Genomic DNA, 7,709 nt, shown 5'->3' with positions numbered 1-7,709 from the left:
ATATGAATTTTCCATAAGAGGTCTGTATTACGTCATTCTTTGCTTACTCATTGTATTACATCTTTAATTTATTTCAGTCAAATTGTTTTTAACTATTCCCAATAAAACCTAGTTCTTCTAGGGGAGGGTGCCTTGAACTCTCTTAATTTCCGGTTGTTCTGACGATTCACTGATTTTATGCACAACTGCCAACTTCTAGTATAATTAATTTCTATTTGTATTAGTTTCACAGAAGCAGGAGAAGAGACAGTTTTGGACTAAGGACTGTCTTGGGAAAACTAGGGGTAAATCTTTGCTGGGGAGGCCTAAAGAAAACATGCATTGCATTTAAAGTAATCGTGTAGTAGGATATTGCAGCAATTCCTGCTGCATAGCCTCCACTTGCAGCTGAAATTGAGGATTTGTACTTTCGACATTGACTGTGAAGACCCTCCCACTCACACAAGTTGGGTTGGTGCACCATGTTGCAGTGCTTGTTAGCTCTGACCCACGGAACATGACAGCATTGTGTGCTGAACCAGGAGGCTTCTGTAGACTTTTTTAGCCGATCTAATTTGGGCCTCACTGCACTTGAAAATTAAGGTGGTGTCCAGTGGAATTCGCACTGGGATACAATGTGCTTTTACCTGCCTGGTATGGAAACAAAAACCAGGCACTGGCTTTGCATCCCATCTTCTCCCAGATAAAACAATATATATCATTAATGCTGAACCTGACAGGGTTTTGCACTTGGTGCATCTATGTGATCAAGCCCAGAGGCTTTTTAACATGGGTAGAGGTTGTTTTTCCAGCAATTTGTACTACAACCAGTCTATGTCTTTTGCTTCATTCTTCATGTTTATCTGAGGCTTCACAGCATGTTCAGTTGAGAGGTGACCCTTGGTTGATGTAACTGACTTATTTGCTTCAGGGAAAAACTGTCACTGTCCTATGCAAACACAGAAATTTTGTAAGTTTATTATTTACCTCATTATATTTAAAGTGATAAGAGTTGTCCATCAGATCTTCTCTTTATTTATGAGAAGGTGCTATGCTACCTTTCATGACCTTTTTCAGTGTGTAAGTGTACATGAACCAAACCATATGTATGTTTAGGTACTCTGGTCTCTATAATGTGACAAATAATAAAAAGGGTTTTAGGGAAAATACTTATTATATGTCTCGTTGAAAGGGAAAAAAGTAAAGAAGGCCAACACAGTAATTGAGTTAGAATGCTATAAAGGAAAATATCTTTTCTTGTAGAGAAAAGAGCCTCGATTCACACATGAACTGTGCCAAGTAGAACTGATGAATATAACACAATAGTCCTAACAGATTCACTACAAGGGCCGTCCTGAATAACAAGAAAAAGAAACAAAGCGGAAGGGGGCAGGGAAATGGTTACCTTCTTGCTCTTGGGAAGAGTTAAAAAAAAATAGAGTGCTAAGCAATATAGGGAAAAAAAGGAAAAATAGTCACACATTATTCATGCTTCACTTGTATTTGGTACATTCACACAGGCATATTAGACATGAAAAGAACTCTGAAATGTAAATAGAGACATTCATTGTGGGGTTTTACTTTATTTTTTAAGGAGGAAGGGAATAGAACGAATGGACTCCCCACTCTGCTGTTTCTCAGGAGGAATCTCTTCTGAAGCCATTCTGATGAAAGCATAATTAACCTTGTTTTCATTAATGGGTCTTTCCTTTGTGGCTCAGACGACAAAAAATGGGAGAGAGCATGGGCCACCCTTGGCGATCAAGGAAACATTGTAAAAACTGAGGATGAGGTTATGGTGCACAAACTGAACTACTAAAGGTATGATGGGTTTGAATTCAATTCCCGTAATTATACTAATGATGCAGAACATAGCCAGGCCAAAATAACTCAGGTAATTACTTAGCATATTGCTCCAGTTTCTGCAATGGCAGTCATTGTTTACATCTCTAATTATGCCATGTAGACACATCAAATCACTCACGCTTGTTTTGACTTGAAGTATTTGAAGCAGCAAACACCGATGAGCTGTATCTTACGGATGCTGCTATGTGAATGAATGCAATTCGGTAATACTTGTTCATCAGGCTCAGGGTCCAATCCTGCATGTCTGTCATACTCAGCATTCCTGTTGCTGTGACTCCTTTATGTATTTCTTTCATTGAGAACCTCCCCTTGCCTTAAGCAAACGTTGAAGAGCTCCATATTCACTTAGCTAAGAACTTTGTGTGCCCTTAATTTTAAGAGTGTGAATAGTTCACTACAGGTCAACTGGACAACTCATATGTTTTAAGGGAAAGTTACCACAGGATACAGCCAGAGTTTTCAGCATCTAAAACAAGAACTACTGCTTCTTCTGGGGTATTGTAACAAGAGCAAAGAAAGAACCTGTTTGAATTACTAAAAACAGTAGCAAAAAAATTCCCAGCTTGAAGTTGTTATCTGACGCCTACAATTTTTTTAACTGAGTGATTTTTCTTCACAGTAATGAGAAAAAATAGTGGAAGAACATTAGAGCAGCTGCATCCTTATTAAAAAAAAAAAAAAAAAGAGACTTCTTAGCAGTGCAAATGGCTCTGTTGGGCATTTACACCTCTACTGGCCATTAATATTTTCCCCCTGCAAAACAGTACGTTCTCTAAGGGTTGTATACAAGTCCATGTGCCAAGTGCTACAAATATTTCAACCTTTAGAACAACCTGTTTCTGCATCCCTAAGCAAGCTGCTTTCTCTGCTTTGTGTCTCAGTCTCCCCTTCTGCAGACACAGAATAATAATGCTTATCTTTTAGAACGCTTTACGCCTTTCTGTTTCAACGTGCGATACAAACGTGCAGTGCTAGGCCATTCAAAGGATCATTACAAACCATACTGAAGGCCAGTACTGTGGACCCTCTATTGCCCAACTGACTGATTGCACTAGGCTAAGAATCTGAAAACACAGATAAATTTTGTCTTGCATATTTTTATGCCAATGGGTTTTTTTAGTAACCTGCAGGTACATTTAATTTATTTTGCTCTGCTGAAAACACAGCGAAGATATACTTTGTGTATTGTCTCCAGGAAAAAGGCTCATAAAGGGTAAACTGTTCCCCTAGAAATATTCTCCTATTAAATGAAGCTAGTTTACCCTTTGGCAGGAATATACCTTGCTTTCAACTGCAGTTACAGCTCCTTGAGCATTTATAATACACTTTTTAATGGAAAGAATTTCAGGCTCTTCTATAAAATTGAATTCAATGTCAAGTCTGAGGGAGAAGAAGGGGTCTTTCAAGCAGTTTTTTACCCAGAAAGCATGTTACAGATTCTAAAAATAGGCTGTGCATACATTAATGGCTATATTATGAGGTAGCCAAAACTCAATGACTGTTGAGCACTTTTTTAACTCCCATTGGCTCCAGGAGGGCTCAGTACTTCACAGAATCAGCCTGAGGGAGAGAGGAGGAGAACAAAGTGAGAATACACAGTCCCAGCAGTGCTCTGGCTGTGCATGCAAACCTTTTGCAGTCAAAATGCCCCACAGGAGCATGAAAGGATGTTTCAGTCTGTTGCTCATTTAATCAAGGGCTCCCCCTCACCAGAGGTGTTCAGAGGGAACAATCTTGTCGTATGAACTAAGGACTAAAACAGGAGAGGCTGCTTTGACTTTGGATTGTACATTGAAAAACCCTTTTAACAGAATAGTGCACATTGTGGGAGAACGGAAAAAACCCCATGCCTTCCCCATGCAGTTTGCATGTATTACAGAGGAGAGGGCTGCCTTCTAAAGCTCACTATTTCTTTCCACTGCTTGACTAAGTGTATAAAGTTTCAATCCGTCTTGCTTTAGAAATTATTTTGTTGAGCAATAGGTGAACATTTTAGTTATTCAAACACCACACTGGCAACAGAGCTGAATGAGCTGATTGAGCTTCTTTGCAAAGACTCTGGTTTACAAATCTGCTAGCTAAGGCTATAAACGTGACCCTGTTCTTCACTGTAGCATCCAGGTCATCCATTTTCTCCATGCAGGAATGATTTTAAAAAGTCATCAGGCAAGAGCTGACTGATGACTCCAGATTTGAGAGCTGTGATGGCCTTTTGACTTAAGTGACTTGGGGTATTGAGTTGTAAGCAGCAATGAAGTTGTAAGGAGCAATTATTAATGGAGCCAGGCACCTTGGATGCAGTTTTTGCTTATTTACAAGAGTGTAGAAAGTCAGCTTCCTTCAGGAAAGGAAACCTTGAACAACCAGAGAACTTCTTAGCCTATGGCAGGCATTGTCCCCCTCCTGCCCCTCTTGGGCTCCAGGGTGATGCACCAAAGCTATTCAGACTGGTTTCTAAGATCAGCATTTTCCAACACCTGAGTTTTGCTGGCAGTATCAGCTAAGGGAAATATCTCTCCTCTCTACCCCTCTCTGGTTATTCCTGCTCTGTAAGTCAGTGCTGTGGTTTTAACCCAGATCTCCTGGCAGAGCTAATCACTATGGTGTAGAAAACAGCTCTGACAATGCTGCCAAAGCCAGGCTGCCTTCAGATTACAGCCTGCCTCTGTCCTTGAGTTCCAACTTGGCTCCTCCATGACAGTCATCACCTTCAGGTGTTCTTGCCGCAGAGAGACTCATCTCTGTTTCAGCTGGAGATGTATTTTGGCTGGTCAGTGGCTGCTGATGCTTCAATAATCCATTTCCGTCAAAGAGGTTATTCTCTAAACTGAAGTAGTGAAACCTGCCAACTTCACTGGCCATGCTCACAAAAGATACGGTTCATTTTTTCCTTAAGATGGAAACTCCTTGTTACTTAATATGAAGCCTATTTCCAAAAATTACAACTTTAATTATGGCTATAGTACAAATGTACAAAAGCCTCTTCCTCCCCTGCAAAGTACATAGTTCATAGATGTGGAACTATCTGTCCTTCCTGCACATCCATTTTACATTCCATGAAGCAGATAATTTGTGAATTCCACCATTCTCCTCAGCACACCACTTGTCTAATGCAAACATTTCTTTTCTGTGTGTGAGCATTTTCCAGCTTTTCTGGAGCCACACAGTAACCCAACTTCCACGATTAACAGTTGTGCCCAGATTTAATGTCTGGTTGGCATTACACTGCTGTAATAGGGACACTCATAAGGAGGAGAGGACATACATATGAGGGGGAGAGAGGACATACATATGAATGTCCTGCAGCCTGAGCTGAGAATGAGATTAAATTGTCGTGGGCTACCAATTTGTCCACAGGCAATGGGTGCCAGAAGTGCTCATTGGCAGGATATAAAGCTGTGCACAGTTCTACTTTTCGCTCCAAAAAGGGGATGTTGTATTTCTGGACTTACTGGATTAAGGTTTTTCTGAAACAGGATCGTACTCATGGGGGAACAACAAACTGATCCTGTATGTGCAGCATTAGGCATAGGAGTACTACTCCCCTTCATACTTGTAAAATTCAGCAGGATATGGCATCAGGATGCCAGTTTCAAGCCCTTTAGATACAGAATTTTCAGCATAGGCTCATTTTCCGTAAGCAGGGAGTGACAGGCACACAGGGGTTTGCATTATTTGAATATTTTAATTAAGCTGGAAGCATGGCACCAGTCAGGCTGAGAAATAGAACCAAACATTCAATGCTTGAACCTACAGGATGCTACATGCCAACCCTAGCCCAGCAGAAGATGAGAACCCCCATCCAAGACCTTGCAGAATCGACTGAAGTCAGAACTCCTACAAGGTGCTGAGAGTCTCAGAGGTCTGTTGAGTGACACACAGGGTGAGGGCAGGCCAACAATGGCAAAAATCATTCTATTGCAAAGGCAGAAAATACCGGTCAGAATGAGCAGAAGTTAAATGCTTTCCCTGCTTAAACAGAAGCAATGCAAGGCTGACATCTTTAAAAAAAGGGGAGTTACTCTCGTGGTTCTCTTCCTAGAAGTTTCACTTCCTTAGGGTATGTGGTTATTTTGACTTAGCACAGCAACTGCCAGAAGAGAAGGCATTTTATTTTCTTGTTTTGTTTTTATACTGAAGAACAGGGAAGACCACCATGTCCTGGAACAAGAGGAGGGATTACAAAAGCCTGCCCTGAACAAAAGGAGCTGTGTGGAGATCTTCCTGCAGTACAGAGGTTCACAATAATTCCTTTCCTGTGAAGCCACACTGAACATTCTGAACAACTAATATGGGATACTCGGGAGATGTCTAGTCCGACAGTGATGCGAAAACCCTTTTTGTGGTGATCCAAGGTGAAGTGAGTGGGCCTCTGCCACATACTTTGCTCTGGTCAGGACTATACAGGTCTCTATGGGAAGTGCCTGCTTTCAGGTTGTTCGCTTTGTTTAGTTTTGTATCGCAGCTATGGCCTAGCACTGTTCTCAAGGAAGTTGGTTTGGTGGGAATAGGATCTGCTATGACATCGTGAGTATTGCCTGCCTGTTTCCAAAAATACAGATTTCTCTAAAGAAATGGCTGCAAGTGCTGTATAGTCAAAGCTGCAGCAAACAGGCACGAACATTTATGTTTGGAGAGATGGGACCCAGTTTGCATTCTTTATATATGACTGTGCTTCAGAACAAACTCAAACCAGTTTTGTTCTATAGAAGCTAAACAGATAAAATATACAATTGCGACATCATTGCATTTGTAGGAGTTGGTTTAATATAGAGGCATCTGGCACCTGAATTATGTAGGCAGCTATTTACAACATTATCTATTGAAAAGAGTATGACTTAGTTATTTAATTATACATTTTACAGAAAACTATTAAGTAACTTTCACCTCTGTGCCATTCCATCGTGCTTATTTGTGCTATCCCAAGGTGATACAGCTGCAATGCTCTCCAAGCACTGCTTTTTGGCTGATACCTGTAACAGTAATCTCGTCTGTGGGCTCTGATGATTTTTCTGAGCAGTTAAACTACACCTGAATTGTTACCGTGTGAATTCCTGGCTTCCTGAACCACAGCAAAAAACGGCTTAAATTTTATAATACATAGTGTGAGTGTAGTGACCTCTGACCTCCCTAGATTATACAAACAGGAAAGGTCTCTCGTGCTCCAGGCCATGAAATGACTCAGGAAAGTCATCCACTGCCTCCCTTGGCTCTGAAAAGCCCCTCTGCTGCAAAAAGCCTGGTGCCTGAGGCCACTACCTTCAAGCAGAATCCCCTCCTGGATGATGCATCCCACATCACTGCGCTGTCATTTGCTTCACCTTCAGTATGTATATCTTAACCCCACAGCTTCAAGGCATTTGCAGGCATCCAGGCATCTCCCACAGATTTTGTCGCTTTACAGTGCATCTCCGTTTTTGCCAGATGCCTACTGCTGGCTGCTGCAGCCCCTGCCGGCATTCCCTGTGCCCCACTCTCTGGGCGTTAAGGCAGGGCATGCCATGGGGTCCCCGTGGGAAGGAAGGACTGTATTTGTAGGCGCAGGCCTCCCCACCTCCCTCCCGAATGCGATGCTGCTGGAGGCTCCCTTAGGGATGGCGTCCCGCCAGGCTATTAGAAGGCTAAAGCAGTCCCAGGCACCAGCCCCATACTCCCTTTCTCCTGCTTTTCCCCTCTATGTGGGCTCCCCTCTTCCCGGAGGTGCAGTCACGGCTGCCGGGGTCTCCGTCGAGATTTCCCAATTGACCAGGACGCTGGTCAATCCTGTGCGCCGCTAGCGGCTGACAGCCTGACAATCCCCCTCTTCCTCCTTCAGCTGGCCGGGATGGAGGTTTAAAGAAAAAAAGTAAAAAACAGAAAAGAAA

Source organism: Pipra filicauda, unplaced genomic scaffold (genome assembly GCF_003945595.2).
Source record: "Pipra filicauda isolate LSUMZ 115617 unplaced genomic scaffold, ASM394559v2 scaffold48_size3843733_pilon, whole genome shotgun sequence".
Classification (NCBI taxonomy): domain Eukaryota; kingdom Metazoa; phylum Chordata; class Aves; order Passeriformes; family Pipridae; genus Pipra; species Pipra filicauda.
This window is presented reverse-complemented; position numbering follows the sequence as displayed.